This window comes from Bos taurus, chromosome 8, assembly GCF_002263795.3.
Source record: "Bos taurus isolate L1 Dominette 01449 registration number 42190680 breed Hereford chromosome 8, ARS-UCD2.0, whole genome shotgun sequence".
NCBI classification, from domain to species: domain Eukaryota; kingdom Metazoa; phylum Chordata; class Mammalia; order Artiodactyla; family Bovidae; genus Bos; species Bos taurus.
Genome location: NC_037335.1, coordinates 40,378,234 through 40,398,912, shown reverse-complemented (window position 1 = coordinate 40,398,912; position 20,679 = coordinate 40,378,234). Strand labels below are relative to the sequence as shown.

Sequence of the window (20,679 nt, the reverse complement as noted above, 5' to 3'; positions counted from 1 at the left end):
GATTGTAGTGGGTATACTGGGCTTGTTATTCACACCCATTTGAATTTTAGGCCATTTGAGGCCAAAGGCATATTTATTGGTAACAACAGGACAAGCTAACTAGAAGGCTCTATCAATTCTTCAATATTCTTGAGGCCTCATCTCATAAAATCTCACTCCAAAAACCTAGGAATCTTAGGTCAACCGTGTATTGAATCAATATTTTGCCAACGACTAACTCTTGGGGATAATTTGTTGCTTTTTTCATGATCTTTGGATTCAGCTTCCCACAAATGTCTTAGCTTTGGATTCTTCTAGATCATCTTTTCTATGCATGCTTCCCAATAAAAGACTTTAAGCAATCTAAAATCTCAAATGAAATCACCAGATGATGGACAAAAAGAGACAAGAAAGGAATGTGGCAGGGAGAACAGAGTGACTGAGGAACAATAAAGACAGAATGGATCACTAAATTCTTAAAAAAAAATGAACATTTTTCATCTACCAATTAGCAAATATTAAAGTTTGCTGACATACTATACTGGTTAGGTGTGGGAGAAACTGGCACTCTCATACATGGCTAATGGGTGCGAATCAGTACAACTGCCTATGGAAATGAAATCTGCCAATATTTATCCAGTTTTAAACGTACACACCCTTTGAATAAGCCATTCCCTGAATATAAACCTTACGTACTTGGGTGCCACCTCATGCTATATCAAAAAGATATCCAAATTCTGAGTATTTCTAAATTTCAGGACAGACATTAATGAACAGGTTTCATGATAACCACAGACATAAAATTATTCATATTATAACTTTGTCTTGATTAACAAATTATGTTAAAACAAATCTGATGTCCAAGCAAACTGAGATCATATTTCGCTCATATTCCTTTGGTGTCTAAATTAAGAGATCTGTTTAGGTAGCTGCTATGGGTTATAGAGTTCAAGGGTAAGATTTATTGGATAAAGGGGCAAGCTTTACTATAAGGAGAAAACGGTCTGGGTTTGAGGAAAGGGGGACATACAGGATCTAATCCCTGGCATGGTGACTCACAACAGGAAGGGATCTCACAAACCTGGAGCATCTCAGAGGAGTAACCCTTGGGACTTATCCCAAAACATCTGGCTTAGAAAACCAACAAGGGTTATGTTCAACAGAACCTAGGGGCTATAGGGAACTGAGTTTTTCCCTTTAAAGGGCTCACAGGCAGTCTCGTTTGCCCCAGGACCCAGTGCCAAAGAAGCAATTTGCAAAGTGCCTGGGCTGTATGTGAAGCAGATCCATTTGCTAATTCAGGATCTGCTGGAGGGGCAGGGGATAGCTGGGACTCTCTCCAGAGGTGGAGGCACTGGCAAACACCATTTCTGCACTCTCACTCTACCCTGCTAGCACAAGTGGGTGTGTGTGGACATGACACCCTCCTGCTGTCTTGCTAAGGCCTTTGGGGGCAAGAAGGTGCAACACTATCCTGCTGTCTCGCTAAAGCCAGCATGTACAGGCAGTTGCAGCACTCTCTTGCTCCCAGACGCAGCAGACAAGCATGGGCAGTCATGACACTGTAGCTCCTTTGCTAAAGCCAAGGGCACAGACAGACAAAGTACTCTCCTGCCGCACTGCTGAACTCAGAGACCATGCTCTGCCCTCTTCGCTTTCCAGTTACCTTGTTAAAGCCAGTGGGCATGCAAGTCAACACAGGGGACACTTCTAGATCATCTGCCCTGGTGGTCGAGGAGGCTTGTGTGTCTGGGCTCTATGTGATTATAATAATCAGAAGGACAGTTCTTGGCAGGCTACCACTCTCAGGGTACCACACAGAAAGCAAAGTAAAACACATCCCCAGTCTTCATGCCAAAAAGGCCTATTTATTTGTCTCAGAGCTTCCACATAAGAGATAGACTTCAGACTTGCCATACATACATCTAGAGGCTACAGAGGCACGCCAGGTAACATAAGCAGGGAGATACTGTCCTTGAGCACTCCCTGGCCTCACTCCAGCTCACTGATACCTTCCAGTAAAGAGTGTAAATACTCATCTGGAGTTCTATTTTTGCAACTGTCACCCAGGGGACACCATTGCCAGATCTCCTGATATGGAAATCAGCAGAGTTTATGATTTCACCCCACGGGACTATACATATTTATATATTTTAAAAGCTGCTGCTTGAGGGTCTGGCTTCTAATCAGCCTGAAACTGGTGCTAAATGAGATCCCTCCCCTTGGAACACTGACAGGTCTTGGCATACTGTCAATAACAGGAACATATAAATAATAAATCAGGTTGCTTAGACAATCATAAAGATACAAGGGACAATCAAGAACTAGGGCAGGTTGAATGATAAAGTTCACCACTTACACAAGGCCACTCCTTCAAAATTGAGAGAGGAAGCCGTCTTGCCTAATACAGAGAAACAAACAGAGTCGAGCAAAATTAAAAAAAAAAAAAACAAAACAGAGTAGTATGTTCCAAACAAAAGAAAAAAGTAAAACCTAGAGAAAGATCTTAATGAAACAGAGATAAATAATCACCTGATAAATTAAAATAATGATCATAAATATGCTCACTGAACTTAGGGAGAAGAATAAATGAACATAGTGAGAACTTCAACAAAGATAAAGAAAATATAAGAAAGTATCAAATAGAAGTTACAGATATGAAGAACATGATAACTAACATGAAAAATATACTAGAGGATTCAACAGCAGACTAGATGAAACAGAAGAGTGGATCAGTAATTGGAAGACAGGGCAATGGAACTCAACCAAAAAGAGCAGTAAAAAGAAAAAAGAATAAAAAAGAGAAAATAGCTTAAGGGACACTTGAAACAACATCAAGCACAATAACAATTGCACCATAGAGGTTCCATAAGGAGAAAAGAGACAGAGAAATGGGCAGATAACTTATTCGAATAAATAATGGCTGAAAATTTCCCTAACCTGGGGTAGGACACAGTCAGGTGCAGGAAGCCAGAAATCTCCAAATAAGATGAACTCAAAGAGATTCACACAAAGACACATTATAATTAAAATTGCAAAAGTTACAGAAAAATCCTGAAAGCAGCAAGAGAAAAACAACTTATTATATACATAAACTATAAACAAATTTTTTAGCAGAAATTTTGCAAGCCACAAGAGAGTGGCATAATATATTCAAACTGTGCAAAGGAAAAAACTTCCAACCAATAATACTCTGGCAAGGATATCATTCAGAATGGAAAGAGAGATAACGAGTTTTCCAAACAACCAAAAGCTAAAGAAGTTCATAACTAGTAAAATGTCCTTACAAGAAATGTTAAAATTGCTTCTTTAAGCTAAAGAGAAATGGCACTAATTAATAACAAGAAAGCATGTGAAAGTAAAAATCTTACTGGCAAAGGTAATTATAAGGTAAAGGTAGCAAATTAATCACTTTAAAAGCTAGTATGAAGATTAAAAGACAAAACAATAAAATTAATTAAAATTATAATATTAACTAAGGGATACATAAACTTTAAAAGATGTAAAATACAATATTGAAAACATAAAACGTGGTGGAGGGTAAAATAAAAATGTAAGGTTTTGGAGTAAGTTCAAATTTAGGTTGCTTTCAACTTAAACTGTTAAATACATAAGATGCTACATGAGAACCTTACAGCAACCACAAAGCGAAAACCTAGACTAGATGGCCCCCAAAATTGAGAGAGTCTAAGCACAACACTTATGGCAGAAAGTGAAGAGGAACTAAAAAGCCTCTTGATGAAAGTGAAAGTGGAGAGTGAAAAAGTTGGCTTAAAGCTCAACATTCAGAAAATGAAGATCATGGCATCCGCTCCCATCACTTCATGGGAAATAGATGGGGAAACAGTGGAAACAGTGTCAGACTTTATTTTGGGGGGCTCCAAAATCACTGCAGATGGTGACTGCATCTGACTGCCATGAAATTAAAAGACGCTTACTCCTTGGAAGGAAAGTTATGACCAACCTAGATAGCATATTCAAAAGCAGAGACATTACTTTGCCAACAAAGGTCCATCTAGTCAAGGCTACGGTTTTTCCTGTGGTCATGTATGGATGTGAGAGTTGGACTGTGAAGAAAGCTGAGTGCCAAAGAATTGATGCTTTTGAACTGTGGTGTTGGAGAAGACTCTTGAGAGTCCCTTGGACTGCAAGGAGATCCAATCGGTCCATTCTGAAGGAGATCAGTCCTGGGTGCTCTTTGGAAGGAATGATGCTAAAGCTGAAACTCCAGTACTTTGGCCACCTCATGCGAAGAGTTGACTCATTGGAAAAGACTCTGCTGCTGGGAGAGATTGGGGGCAGGAGGAGAAGGGGACGACAGAGGATGAGATGGCTGGATGGCATCACTGACTCGATGGACGTGAGTCTGAGTGAACTCCGGGAGTTGGTGATGGACAGGGAGGCCTGGTGTGCTGCAATTCATGGGGTCGCAAAGAGTAAGACACGACTGAGCAACTGAACTGAACTGAAGCATGACACTAAAGAAAGTCATCAAACCACAAGGGAAGAGAGCAAGAGAAGAAAGAAACAGTGAAGAACTACAAAAACAGCTGGAAAACAATGAACAAATGGCAATGAGTGAGTGTTAGTTGCTCAGTCATGTCTGACTCTTTGTAACCCCATGGACTATAACCTGCCAGACTCCTCTGTCCAAGGGATTCTCAAGGAAGAATACTGGAGTGAGTTTCCATTCCCTTCTCCAGGGGATCTTCCTGATCCTGGGGTCAAACTTGGATCTCCCACACTGCAGGTAGATTCTTTACCACCTGAGCCACCAGAGAAGGAAGAAAATGAATTAAATTCTCAAAAGACAGAGAGGGTGAATGGATTAAAAAAAGTTATGCTATACACTGCTTATAAGGGGCTTATTTCAGAAATAAAGACATTTACATACTAAAAGTAAAGGGAAGGAGAAACATAGTCCATGGAAATGGAAATGAAAAGAAAGTTGTAGTTATACTCATATAAGGCAAAACAGACTTCAAAACAGACTGTAACAAAAGACGAAGAAGGGCATTACATAATAGCAAAGGGGTCAATCCAACAAGAAGAAATAACATTTGTAAATAAATATGTACCCAACATAAGAGCACCAAATGCATAAAGGATATATTAACAACCTAAGGGGAGAAACTGACAGTGTTACAATAATAGTAGGGGACTTCACCACCCCACTTACATCAGTGAGGAGATTATCCAGACAGAAAATCAAAAAAGACACATCAGGTCAGATGAACACATCAGGAAGCACAGGTATTCTCTGGTTTCAGTGAGCAGGGGCTACTCTAGTTGTGGCGCACAGGCTTCTCATTGCAGAGCACGGGCTCAAGGGTGCACAGGCTTCAGTGGCTGTGGCACATGGACTTAGACGCACCGCAGCATATGGAATCTTCCCAGACCAGAGATTGGACCTGTATTCCCTGCTCTAGCAGGCACATTCTCTTAACCACTGGTCCACCAGAGAAGTCCAAGAGAAAATATTTTAAGGGGAAATTATAAAAAAGGACAAAGATAAGTTTGTGCACCAAAGTAAATAGATAATTAAAAAAAAAAACAACTTCTGAGTCACTGAAAGTAACTTAAAATCTGTTTTTACATAATACTAAAATAACCAGATGCTTTGTTGTTAATTGACTCTATTTAGAATAATGCAAATATGAGTGTTTGTCTCTTTTTTCCCCAGCAGTCATGTTATAAAGACATAAACTGAATCACTCTTACACTTCATCCAGGAAAAGTTTCAACTGAAAGGCCATCTGTATTGTTAACTCATACTCAAAACAAAAGTAAGGCATTCATCCTATGAATAACTCTAGAACTCTAAGCTCTCAATGGCCCATTCTTTAATTTGGTGACCATTTATAATTTTTAAAAAGTGATGTTGGAGGATGAGGGAGTATAGTTGTTACTTGAGTTACTTAAATCTAGTGGCTAAGGGATTAAACAAAAATTTATAGTGGAGTACCTTTAATCTGAGGTTATGTGCAGTGGAGACTATTCCTTTCCTGAATTTAGGAGTTATGTGGGATGTAATTTATTTTTTCAAAACAAGGCTATAGAGAGGGGAAGAGAAGAGGCAGAGGTGGCATAAGGGAAAGACACCTTATAAACAATAATGGAATAAAGGAAACAAAAGGTGGAATAAACTAGAAAAAAAAGTCACTCTTCACTCCATGGGGAGGGTTCTGTTTGTAGAAATCTTTCTCCCAAGAAGCACCTACCAGTTTGGTGAGCAGCTAGCCTCCAATATGTTAGGGTAAGAGCATCCTTTCTTAGGATTTCCTGCCATTCAGAGCCACAAAGAACCAAGATTGTTTCTACTGTAAATCGAGACAAAAGGAAAAGTTTCTTCTGGGTTTGAGAATAAAAAAGTTTGAGTCTCTGCTGAGTGAACACCTACAGCACAAACAGGATGGCTACCTTGTAAGAAGGAACAGAGAGAAACATGATCCTACATGAAACCCTGGCTTCAAGGCTCATCTTCAGGCAGAAGAGTGGCTCGCCTGACGCTCACGTCACTTCCTCCTAGAGATCCATCCGTGCACCTCTGTGAAGGCAGATAGAGGGAGGCGGCATCTCCTACGACCACTTCCGATTCCACTAGTTTCCTCCCTGTTCTGGGGCTTTTAACTGATGACATCATAGTGAGTATTTCAATGCAAGATGTCAGTCTTACAATATCGCACAGTGACCAGAATATTTTGTCAAGATAAAATACTTTCTAAAAATATAATCAAGGGTGTGTGCTGTGCCGTTGTTGTAGAATGTGAAGCACTTTGTTCACTGTCAGTAACATGTCTTTATTATACCCTGACTATATCCCCTGGAGTAGGAAATGGCAGCTCACTCCAGTATTCTTGCCTGGAGGATTCCATGGACAGAGGAGCCTAGTGGGCTATAGTCCATGGGATCACAAAGAGTCAGACACGACTGAAGTGACTTAGCACATATGATCAACGTGGGGAGTTTACTGGGAGATGATGTCTCAAGAACCCAATGGTTCTGGGTCTGCATCATGCCCAAAAGTAGCAGGAAGATCCATTATTCAGTTAAAGTAACAAAACAACAACCCAGAAATCCAAAATATTAAGCTTCCATTTATTTGTGGGTCATTTCTGGGACCTATTCTATTTCATCAGTCTATCTGAGTGTTCATTATAGCATTCTTGCAGCTTTATGTATGCCAGAAATAGTTCATAACTTTTTAAAGTCAGGGCCTCAGTATCACAGTGAGAGGCTCACAGATTCTTCTACACAGCAGGGCATTGTATGATTAAAGAAGGAAGAGCTGGTACAGTTAGGAGATATGAAAATAAAAACAAATTTCTATTTCTCAGAATTTTCTCACTGAAGCTATGAAAAGATCCACTTCTAAGACTTTGTAATACTTTCTTACTTAAATGATAATTCCTTCCTACAATTCTGAGTAATGACTGCCTTTTAAAAATTCTGCAGCAACAAACAGAGCTATGTCATTCACTGACCTTGGTATATTCCTAACAAGATGTCCCTCTGTGATACAAGAACTACTGATGGGGGATGGGAATAATGAATGGGGGAGTGGAAGATGAATGATATATAAGGGACACCATTAACATTTTCCATGAGCAGGATTGATATGCAGTGTAATAGAAACATAATAAATTGCTTCACTGATGAACTCTCACCCTGCAGAAAGTAACTCGTGGGTTTAGCAAGACAATCCAGTAAACAAATTATTCTGAGAGATTAATTGGATGTGAACTAAGGCCTCATAACATTTCCTTCTTCCAAATATATACTGTACAATAGTACCTTACAACTATCAGGATGGCTCTAAACTTAATTTAATTTCAAAGTTGTTGAAAAATTCTTCTAATACCTTGCTATAGTGTTATTCTTCTTCAACTTTTTGCTTTCTCTTCATAGGGAAAAAAACCATGATCAAAGCTGAGACATAAAAATTCCAGGGATCTTGACTCAAATATAGATAGACTCGTGGTTTAATTTCTCCTAGAAGCTTATTCACTTGTCTCTCCAAGCTACCTCTCACACACTTCTGAAAGACATTAAACAAACCTGCACGCAGAGCTCAAAGTAAGGATACCTATGTCCACGGTAGGGTGTGATAAAACTGGCTTGAAACTCTACATAAAAAAAACTAAGATCAAGGCATCAGGTCCCAACACTTCACGGAACATAGAAGGGGAAAAGGTGGAAGCAGTGACAGATTTTATTTTCTTGGGATTCAAAATTGCTACCGATGGTGATCGCAGCCATGAAATTAAAAGACGCTTGCTCTTTGGAAGGAAAGTTATGACAAAGCTAGATAGTATATTAAAAGCAAAGACATCACTTTGCTGACAAAGGTCCATATAGTCAAAGCTGTGATTTTTCTAGCAGTCATGTATGGATGTGAGAGTTGAACCATAAAGAAGACTGAGCAGCAAAGACAGAGGATGAGATGGTTAGATAGCATCACCAACTCAATGGACATAAATTTGAGTCAACTCTGGGATATAGTGAAGGATAAGGAAGTCTGTTCTGGACATTACTTAGTGACTGAACAACAAAAATAAAGAAGATTCTGTCGTATAACTTACTAACCTGGACAATTCTCTCACATAATTTCTCTGAGCCTCAGGTTCCTAGTCTGCCAACTCAATGGACATGAGTTTGAGTAAGCTCCAGGAGTTGGTGATGGACAGGGAAGCCTGGCATGCTGCAGTCCATGGGGTCGCAAAAAGTCAGACATGACTGAGTGACTGAACTGAAGTGAACTGAAAATGGAAATAATAAGACTGCCCATTCTGCCTTCCATACTAGATTATGCAACAATAAAATGACACATACTATACAAGAGGATGTTTTGAAAAGGTATAAAATGGTATAAAAATGAAAAGTTGTGGTATTCTTATTCTTACTTAGTTGTCTGTTTTTATATTTGTAATAGAAATCAAATTCTTACAACAGAAACCAGACCAGGTGCGGAAAATGAAGCTTACACTGGCAGATCTTTTTCCTCCCATCTTAATCAGCCTTAGTTAGTGCCCACCAGGGCTGATTGGTTAAGCTACACACTACCCTAGTCACTAAATTTCTTACATGCCTTTTTTATTCCCACAAACCTGATCACTTATGAAAACAGGACAAATAACGTTGGGGAAACACAAGAGCATATTAGTATATTTCTAATTGGGGTGGTGTACAACAAAATAGTATAAAAGACACCTGAGTAATTAGGAAAAATATGATTTTTAAAAGTTCATTACCTGTGGTGGATTCATTTTGATATTTGGCAAAACTAATACAATTATATAAAGTTTAAAAATAAAATTAAATTTAAAAAAAAAAGTTCATTTCTAGAACTCCTTGAAAATATATGGTTCAGAGATCAGTTCAGTTTAGTTGCTCAGTAGTGCCTGACTCTTTCCGACTCCATGGACTGCAGCATGCCAGACCTACCTGTCCATCACCAACTCCTGGAGCATGCTCAAACCCATGTCCATTGAGTTGGGCAGGCCATCCAACCATCTCATCCTCTGTCATCCCCTTCTCCCACTGTCTTCAATCTTTCCCACCATCAGGTTCTTTTCCAATGAGTCAGTTCTTCACATCAGGTGGCCAAAGTATTGGAGTTTCAGCTTCAGCATCAGTCCTTCAAATGAACACTCAGGACTGATTTTCCTTTAGGATTGACTGGTTGGATCTCCTTGCTATCCAAGGGACTCTTAAGAGTCTTCTCCAACACCATAGTTCAAAACCATCAATTCTTCAGCGCTCAGCTTTCTTTATGGTCCAACTCTCACATCCATACATGAATACTGGGAAAACCATAGCTTTGACTAGATGGACCTTTGTTGGCAAAGTAATGTCTCTGCTTTTTAATATGCTGTTTAGGTTGGTCATAGCTTTTCTTCCAAGGAGCAAGCGTCTTTTAATTTCATGGTTGCAGTCACCATCTGCAGTGATTTTGGAGCCCCCCAAAATAAAGTCTGTCACTGTTTCCATTGTTGGCCCAAATATTTGGCATGAAGTGATGAGACCCAAAGCCATGATCTTAGCTTTCTGAATGTTGAGTTTTAAGCCAGCTTTTAAACTCTCCTCTTTCACTTTCATCAAGAGGCTCTTTAGTTCTTCACTTTTTACCATAAGGGTCATATCATCTGCGTATCTGAGGTTATAATACTTTTCCTGGCAATCTTGATTCCAGCTTGTGGTTCATCCAGCCCAGCGTTTCTCATGATGTACTCTGCATAAAAGTTAAATAAGCAGGGTGACAATATACAGCCTTGACAGACTCCCTTCCCAATTTGGAATCAGTCTACTGTTCCATGTCCAGTTCTAACTGTTGCTTCCTGACCTGCATACAGATTTCTCAGGAGGCAGGTCAGGTGGTCTGTTATTCCCATCTCTTTCAGAATTTTCCACAGTTTGTTTTGATCCACACAGTCAAAGACTTTGGCATAGTCAATAAAGCAGAAATAGATGTTTTTCTGGAACTCTCTAGCTTTTTCTATGATCCAATGGATGTTGGAAATTTGATCTCTGGTTCCTCTGCCTTTTCTAAATCCAGCTCGAACATCTGGAAGTTCACAGTTCACATACTGTTGAAGCCTGGCTTGGAGAATTTTGAGCATTACTTTACTAGTGTGTGAGATGAGTGCAATTGTGCAGTAGTTTTAGCCTTCTTTGGCATTGCCTTTCTTTGGGATTGGAATGAAAACTGACCTTTTCCAGTCCTGTGGCCACTGCTGAGTTTTCCAAATTTGCTGGCATATTGAGTGCAGCACTTCCACAGCATCATCTTTTAGGATTTGAAATAGCTCAACTGGAATTCCATCACCTCCACTAGCTTTGTTCATAGTGATGCTTCCTAAGGCCTACTTGACTTCACATTCCAGGATGTCTGGCTCTAGATGAGTGATCACACCATCATGGTTATCTGGGTCATGAAGATCTTTTTTGTAGAGTTCTTCTGTGTATTCTTGCCACCTCTTCTTAATCTTATGCTTCTGTTAGGTCCATCCCATTTCTGTCCTTTATCGAGCCCATCTTTGCATGAAATGTTCCCTTGGTATCTCTAATTTTCTTGAGATCTCTAGTCTTTCCCATTCTATTGTTTTCCTCTATTTCTTTGCACTGATCACTGAGGAAGGCTTTCTTATATCTTCCTTGCTCTTCTTTGGAACTCTGCATTCAAATGGGTATATCTTTCCTTTTCTCCTTTGCCTTTCACGTCTCTTCTTTTCTCAGCTATTTGTAAGGCCTCCTCAGAGAACCACTTTGCCTTTTTGCATTTCTTTTTTGGGGGATGGTTCAGAGATAGATAACAATAAATTTTATAATGACAAAAATCTATCTTTCCAGAATAACCAAATTCAAAAGAACAAAAATACATCATCTTATAAAAGATGAAATGATTGTACGTCAGGTAGCAGGGTCTTTCTATAACCAAATGAACAAAAACAGTAGTGTCTCTTTTTAATTCTGCAGAACCTGAGTGGCTATTTCCACAACTAGTATCATAGAATTGTATGGTATTTTAAGTGGAATAATATTGAAGGGGAAAAGGAGGGGAAAGAATGATTCTTTTAAAGTGTCCAGGCCTGGAGAGCCATTCCACTCACCCACTGTACTACTGTACAGTTGTAATTAACACAGGTAAAAACTTCCCTGATGGATGGAATTTCATATGGTCTACAGACGTGGTATTATGCCAGGATCCTCTACTTGCAATACACCAGGGAGTATGCAAAATAAATGATGCCCTAAGTTGGGCACTGTAGCTGTCCTAGTGGGGGTAGGAGCAGGAACTAGGATTGGGATCCCCACAAAAGAGCAGAATATGAAATGGAATAAACACAACTCACAGTAGCTTTGTGGAAGGCTGTGGTGGGTTGGAAAAAGTTCTGGTCAAGGAGTCTGTGTCCTGGTTTACAATCTAGTACTTACCAGTGGTAAAACTTCAGTAAACTCACAGGGGCTGCTCTGCTCCCTTATTCTAAAATGGAAATGAAAATTGCAACTACCTTTTCTACCTGTAAGGATTATTGTGAGAATCCAGTGAGATTATGCACAGGACACTGCTCTGTAAACCTGACTTAACAAATGGAAGAGGTTATTATCTTGGGTTGAGTTCAGCTTCCCAATAGTCTGTCTCAAACCATGAAAACATTTTTTCCTTGGGGCTCCAAAGTATTGTCCAAATATAGCTGTTCTACTTAACTTTCTTCTGTCATGAGCATGGTGGGATTTTTATTATTCCATATAAACCATACATGGCCATTTTCATTTGTCAGTGCCTATTATTACTGCCACTAGTCATTCTATAAGATATCTCCAAATCCAGTCTTGACTTAAAAAGTCTCATGGGTAGAACAGGTTAGATAAACAATCAGTGTGTTATATTTTGAAAATTATTCTTCTAGGATAATACATGTAACTACTGATAATTATACCTATGATTTTCCCAATGAGCTAGAAAGTTGTTTGTTTTAAAACTGCTTCCAATTAGCTGATTTCAAAAAGCTTAATCTTATAAGCACTGCTGGTTTGACATAGTTGTAGTTCTCAAGGTTCTTTGGCTTTTCTTATTGAAGTGAAGTAGTCATGGAAAGAGCCCTTTCCTGTTAATGAGTCATTTACATCTAGTGTCGTCTCTATGGTGGCACTAGTGGTAAAGAACCTGCCTGCCAATGCAGGAGACATAAGGGACACAGGTTCGATCCCTGGGTTGGGAAGAGCCCCTGGAGTAGGAAATGGCAACCCACTCCAGTATTCTTGCCTGGAGAATCCCATGGACACAGGAGCCTGGTAGGCTACAGTCCACTGGGTCACAAAGAGTTGGACATGACTGAAGCGACTTAGCACATTATTATCTAGTGTCACCCTTTCAACAGTTTATTCTAAATGGAAGAGTGAAATGGGCTTCACTTCTAGAATCAAGAGGATTACAAGAACATCACAAGAACACAGTGAAGTTGCAAATTTGGACCTCTAAATTTCTGTATATTTTCAGTACTATGGTTTCACTATGGATACTAAAATTGAGAAGTTTAACATTGAAAGGGATTATTCTCACCTAAGACTAGAATTCTGACTTAAAATATCATACTAGTTCTGCTCTAAATACTTCCCCATCAGAGGAGGATACATTCTAGATACAGCCATTCTTCTAGAACAGGGAACCAACCTTCCATTTCTATCAATATTTCTATAAGGAAAGGCAATTCCAGGTTAACTAGGTACTTGAAACAATTTACATCCCTTCCTACTACAACCCTGAAAGCATTTCTTCATCTAGTCATCAGAAGTTGCAGAGGCCATGGCTGAGGTCTTTGGTGAAGCCAGAGAAGAAGAGGTTCTGCTAGCTCTCACTTGGAAATGCCAAGTGAAGATTCTTTAAGCCAAGTATTTGTGTTTCAAGCAGTAGCTATAGCCTCAAAATAACTGCCCTATCTTCACATGAATAAGGCAGGTAAATTCAGGCTTCCCTAGATCAGTGGATCTCAATCTGCAGCAACGTTGCCCCTCAGGAGACATATGCAATGCCTAGAGATGTTTCTGTCACAACCAGGGCTAAAAGGGGTGCTACTGGCATTTGATGTGTAAGGCCAGGGATACAGCTAAACATCGTACAATGTTCAAGATAGCTGCTCTTCAACAAAGAGTCATCTAGTCCACAGAGTCCACAGCGTATGACGATGAAGCCCTGCCCTAACCTCGTATAAGAAAGTCCCTAGAAGAGACATAAATTCTATAAAATATAGACTTAATTTTATTAAATATCACTATTTTTAAGCAATGAATATAGTTTCATGGTCACTAGATGGGAATACAAACACAGATTTTAAGCACTGTTACAACCTCCATTTTCTCTTTGCTCTCACTTTCAATAACTCTGCACAGAAAGAAAAATGAAAGTGAATGAGTAGATGCTAGAAAATGGGGGCAGATGGAAGGAAACAGCAGGGAAAAATAAATATAAAAAAATTCCTATCCTTTCTGTGGATATAGACATGACATAACACTTCAGGCAAACAAAAGAGGCATCCTGTTGGAGCCAGCAAAGTTTTATTGCCGTAGACATGAACATCATAAAATTTTCCAAAAGCTAAAATGTAAGGTTTTGTTCCCTAGCTTTCATAATCCACAGTAAACAAACTCAATACATGGTACACAAAAGGTTTTTCATTAAGCTGTTTCTAGAGTAAGAAGAAATGTAGTTGTATGACCTTAAAATTATTTCCATAGACTCACAGTGCTTTAATGGCCAAGAACAGAATCCCTGAGCCTTTTCACACGATCTACACATTCAGAACATGAACCCAAGTACAATGCCTGAGAGCCCCAAACCCAGAGCCATTTCATATTGCTCCCTGTGAACATTATGGAGATGCTGGTGGAGCTGGCTGTCTATGCAGAAATCAGCCAGATTATTGAGAACATGAACTCTGGAGCACAAGCTACCATCAAATTCACTGAGAGATTAATTTATTAAAAGACAGAATCTCACTATTGGAAAGGGAGAAAAAAAATTACCAACTGTTTTTTGAATCCCCTCAACAAACATTGACCAAGAAGTCATCCTTGGTCATCCTGGAATCCTTGTCATCCCAATGACAGAATTGACTTAAGACTATTTCTTGAAGCTCACACATTAAGTCCGGTATAAAGAAAGATATATGGATCCTATTATTAACAAGCCCCCAATTTCAAGAGCATACGACTCTGATGGTAGAAACCTCTCTTCTCTTGAAGCATGTCCTCCTTGTTTTCTGTCTGCCTATTTTATGAGCTGGAGACATAAATACAGATACATCAATGGTAGCCAACTTAAAACAGCCTCTTAAACCCTATCTTTTTGTCTTCAGCAGCACCTTGAAATTCTCCTAGATACACAGGAAATAGTCAGGGCAACACAACACAGCAGGGCAAAGGAGATACAAGGTGTTTGGTAAAGAGGACTTGATTCATACTACTCACTTCTCCTTTCACTCAATCCATATGGGATTCAGGAGTGCAGACACCAATTTTTTCATGACTTATTTCGACTTTTACTCAAGCCAGTCAATCTCATAACCTTGAATACTATCTATACACAGGTATCCCCAAAACTGTATCTGCCTTGACTTCCCTGATCTTAGACTCACCCTGGGACTCATACCACAGGCTCCTCAAACTTAACAAGTCTAAAACCAAACTCTGTTTTCTCCCAAACCTCCGACCATCAGTTAAGGTAACTCCCATCCTCCCAGACTCCAAATCTTGGAGTCACTGCTGACACTTCTGTCTCCTACACCTTATATCCAATCTGTTGATAAATTCAATTTATTGTCCTAACTTCTACCACGGGACATGAGCTGGAAGACCAGACAGAAAGCTACTGCAATGATCCCAGTTATGGAGGTTTGGTCTTCCTGCTTCTATTCCTTGTTCTTCCTCAATACACACTGCATACAGCATTCAACAACTACATCAAAACAAAAAATAAATCATATCATCCCTCTCCTCAAAACTATCCTTCCTCCAATTAAAATGAATAAATTTATAAAAATAAATAAATAAATATTCAAGGAAAAAAAAAAAAAGCTATCCTTTCATGGCCCACAGGCCCTAAACAATCTAAATCCCATTTTCCCCCTGAATTCCTTTTCTCTTTCATCCTTGTTCATTCCATTCCAGCCATCCTGGACTCCTTGATGTTTCTAGAAAACACCAGGTCAACACTACTGCCTCAAAGCCTTTACACTTGCTGTTCTCTCAGTGTGAAACCTTCTTCCCCCAGGTATCTGCATTATTTACTATCTTTCCCTCTAGACCTCCAAGAGGACAGGGAGTTTGGAGTCTGACCTGTTCACTGCTATATCTCTAGGTCCTAGAAGATTGTTTGTTATGAAATAGTTGCTCAGTTGCTCAACAGTTGAGTGAGTGAAATAGAAACAATCATCAGAAGCCTTTTTGTCTTGTACCTGAGGGTCACTTTTGGAGACCACACAGAGAGCATGCACTCCTACAATTAGATGAATGACTCAGTATTAAAATATAAACATAAATCAAATATGCAAAGGTTTTTAAGTGAAAAAATTACACAAACAACTTTATGACATTTTCCATATTAAAATAATTTTCTATTATGATTGTTTGAATTGTATACAATGTCTATGTTAGTAAAAATAAAAGATGAAACCAAATAATTTAGAAATGGTCAGTACAATGTTTTTTAGAAATGTATGCATTCTGTATTTAAGAATTCTAAATTTCCCCCCTTCCAGACATTTTCAATTAAACCTAGTCTAATCTTGGCTAAGTGAGAATCCAACTTCAAAATTTCACTCCCAGGCACACCTGTTTGACAAGTGCAGCAGGAACCTGTCAAGACATTTGGCAGCACGATTCCTTCAGAACACAATGGGCTTTTTGGCTGGAGGGCAGCCGGAACCATTATTACTCCCTGATGGTAATTAGCAAGACAGTCCTCCAAGGAAATGTACAATCAGACAACTAAAAATGTTTTTATGAAACTCCTCCTTGAAAATAAATCATTGACACTGCAAATGGTCAATATGTACTCTTAATTTTGAAAATTGCCCATTGATCTACCAAGATCTATGTTCCTGACCCTGTGGTCTAGTGAAATTCATTTTTCTGAAGTTCTGAATTCAAGAGAAGTGACAGTAGTTAACACAGCTATTGATTCTGATTTACTACCTCAATGGAGAAAGAAGTTAGAGTGACTTCTCCATTATCTGCTCAGAAGATATGGCTCCTTCTTGCTTAGTTCCATCATAAAGACCCTATTCCATGAGCATAGCACAAAACCAGGATTAATATCTAAAGATGATCTTCCCAGGACACACGATTGATAAAGATCAGGAAGACCCAGACAGCCTGAGCTGCTGGAGTCCTCACCAGCAGTGGGTCAATGCACTGAGTTGTTGAGGGAAATACTTGCTACAGGAACAACTAGAGATAATTGCTGCAAACTCAATCCTTGCCTCAAGAACCTAAATACTTCCCACCTCAATTTATCATGTAATTTGGAACTTTCAGAAAAAAATAGCACCTGTCTCATATTTGTATCCCAGCACAGCTCCCACCAACACCTTCCGCAAGTTTCAACAAATGCAGCTGCATTTCTTGAGATGGGCCAAAAGGTCAGGGCCCTGAAACTTTGTCAGCTTGACTATCTAAAGCCACTGGAAAGCACTCCATGTGTTTCAGAGAACAGGTAGACACTTCACTACACAAAAGCAGCTTTGTTTCTGTATATGTGACGCTGCCTAATTAGAATCAATGATTTTTTTTTATTGTTGTTCTTGATAAGCTTGTTTGCCTAGCTTTGTTTTCCTAAAACACTTTAAACGTCTCTAGGAAGAGTGAATGTCGGCAGAACACTGAGACAGGCCTTGAACCAGGGCTGTGGTATTGCATGATGTTTACAATTTGTCATCCTTGGGGGTAATTTTGCGAGCTTAAACACACTAAAGGACCTATTATAAAGAGCCAGGCAATTTCATTTTGTTTGACTATATTTATGGAAATGAACCAAAAGTATCCATAGAGGCACATTGTCATTTTTTCCTTTTGTGTGTGCCAGTTCATGACCAAAAGCAAGCATTCAGAGAAGAGAAGAGCATTTATGACCACACTGTGTGTATCAAATAAGTTATTTTATGAACAGACGGGGAATATTGCATTTCAGGGTCTTAGTAAAATAGCCCTTCACACCACATTTCTGTTCAAAATGGTGTATCTCTCTGTGATTCATTTATGACCTTGCCCTTGATAATGAGCAGATCTCCCTCAAGGGTGAGTGCCTGTGGGACATAAAGACATCACACATCCTCATGACTTAGTAAGATGATGAGCAGTGGGGAATTATGCACCAAGAACATGTAATTTGGACAAGGTGGGAAAAACTGAGTAATTCACTTGAGATAACAAAAGTTTTCCCAGCAGTGGTGACTGTATGGCAATGGAATCCTTGGAGAGTAAATAACAAAAAAATGGTTGGGCTGGGAAAGATTTAGTAAGTTGAAAAGCAAGTTATAGAAGCCAGCACTGATAAGAAAAAAGAAATGATCTTTTACAAAACTGCTTTGATGAGATAGGTTGGCTGTTAAGAAAAACTCAAAGATCAAGACTTGAATGTTGCTTTTTTTCAAAGGGATACAGAGAACATGGATAAGTTAGGGGTGAGGCCGGAGAGGGATGTCTAGTTCCCTGCTGCAGATACAGTGTTCTGTGTTTAATGTCCTCCTGTGCACACATAAGGACCACACTTCCCAACCTCCCTTGCAGTTAGCTGGGGTCATGTGATTGAGTTTGGGCAATGGGATACACGAAGAAGTGAAACATGTCCTTTGTCGATCTGGCTTCCAAAACTTCTGCACAATTCTCAGCATGTTCTTTCACTGTAGACTCAGATTTCAGAACTATTAGATAGAAGGATGCTGAGTCACTATACAATCACGAGGAGCAAGCTGTATTATATATAACATGCACCAGAAATAAACCTTTATTCTACCAAGCCACTGAGCTTTGGGGCTGTCTATTGCAGAAGTTAGATTATCTTAATATATTCCAGTAACATTTCCTTGCTATCATTTGCTTTTCAAATATCATACTCCTGCTAAAGAGAATCACTCATCTCATTTTTAAACAAAATTATTTCAGAGGCCTTTAAGAGAAATGGAAAAAATTAATTTGCTTTCAGATCAGAACATAGGATACCTAAGGAAAAAAATGGCTGGCAACATTTTCTGAGGTGCTTGAAGGAACAAACTGTCCTTTTCTTTCCTAGAAGTTAACTTAAAGACTTTATTTGCTTATTTTTAACTTATTAGAGAAATTTTCAAATCTTCTCACAAGCAGAAACAATAGAATAATAATAACCTTCATGTATCCATCACCTGACTCCAAAAATATACACACATACACACACATATATGTATATACATATATATCTACATATATACTCAGATATAAATAAATAGATAAGTTGATTGTTTGGAAAGTAGATAGATATGTATGTATATACATTTGAGAACTACTATACATTATTCTAATCATTGAGCCAGGTGCTATGGGTAGGACTTGAATAACTATCTTTGAATACATAGTTAAAAAGAAGAGAATATATGAGCCTCAGACTCACAAATTACTTCACTCTGAGGGCTACAGTGAAGATTAAAGTAATCCAGTAACTCAGAATTGTAACACAAATTTTCTTTCCCTTTTCATTTCTCTGAAGGAGTTTCTAAGGGAGAGGTTTAACACTTTCTTCCCAGTGAAAATAGTAGCTACCCCTTGGGAAGCCAGTGCATTGAATCTTTTCTCATTCACCATTTATACATACGAATTTTATTTTTTTTTAAGTGGATTTTATATTTTATTTTATTTTTTTAATTTTATTTTATTTTTAAGCTTTACAATATTGTATTAGTTTTGCCCAACATCGAAATGAATCCGCCACAGGTATACCTGTGCTCCCCATCCTGAACCCTCCTCCCTCCCCATACCCTCCCTCTGGGCCATCCCAGTGCACCAGCCCCAAGCATCCAGCATCATGCATCGAACCTGGACTGGCGACTCATCTCATACATGATATTACACATGTTTCAATGCCATTCTCCCAAATCTCCCCACCCTTTTTATTTTTGATGAAGTTCTTTCCCAAAAGCAAGACTTGACTAGATGGAAGGAAAAAATAAGGAGCAAAAGCATGGGGCCCTAAGGCAGCATGGAAATTCGGAGGAAAAGAGACAGTAAGAGCCACCACAGATGTAATGGAAGACAAATTTCCATTTCAGAATTTTGTTTAAGGTGGGGGTCCCCATTTTCCCTTCATTACAACTGTTCTTCCACCCCCAAATCCATTCTCTTGGCTAACAAAGCACCATTTGGTGGTTTCATACTAGAAACTGTGACTGGGGATGGAAGGCATAAGTGGCAGAAAACAGTTTAGTTGTAGCAATATTTCTCATCAAAGGATGAAGTTACCAGGACCAACATCCATGCCCCAGCTTAAAAATTAAAGCATTTTTTTAAAGCTTGTTTTAAAAAGAGAGATAGAGAAAAGAAATTGTTCTGCACAAGCCTGTTCTGCACAAGTTCTGCACAAGCTTGGTAATTTTAATAACAAGATCAGTGAGATGCTCTATCTGCAATACTCTGAACATCTAAGTCTACTGATGCTGGCTCCAGGCTGGCTCTCTGGTCACACAGGCAAATGGCCTGACCTTGGGAGGCTCAAGCCCCACAAGAGGTGAGTGCTTCTCGTGTAGAGGACACTCAAGTGACAAAAGGCCAAGCTCTCCTTTCACTCTGCCTTCCCCAGTTCAGAGAGGCATGAAGACCTAAGGTATTCCAGACTGAATCGCCAGGAATGGGTGCTATTTTGATGAGAACTGACTTAATGTGCATTCCTCTAACCATCTCAAACATTTAGCTCTGCTCTGTATTCATGCAGTCTGAGCAGAAAAAAATTCCGAAGCAAATCTTAGTAGTCAGAAGGTGGAGGGAAGTTGGGAAAGGGCTGACAAGCTCAACATGATGAGTACCAGTCCAACCGAAGTGCTTAACAGTACTTTACTCTCTTTACAGATTATAAAAGGAAATTATTTAACAACGGAAGGCTACTCATACACAAGATAATGTATACAGTCTCTGTCCATATCTGTCATTCTACATAACTTGTCAAATAGCCTTTGGTCC

The 20,679-nt window shown here is 39.1% G+C and overlaps 1 protein-coding gene across 4 annotated transcripts in view; it reads right to left on the bottom strand.

Annotated features, from left to right (window-relative positions):
* The window catches only part of GLIS3 (GLIS family zinc finger 3), a 504,978-nt gene that overhangs the window by 299,058 nt on the left and 185,241 nt on the right, over nucleotides 1-20,679 (bottom strand). The window lies entirely within an intron of this gene.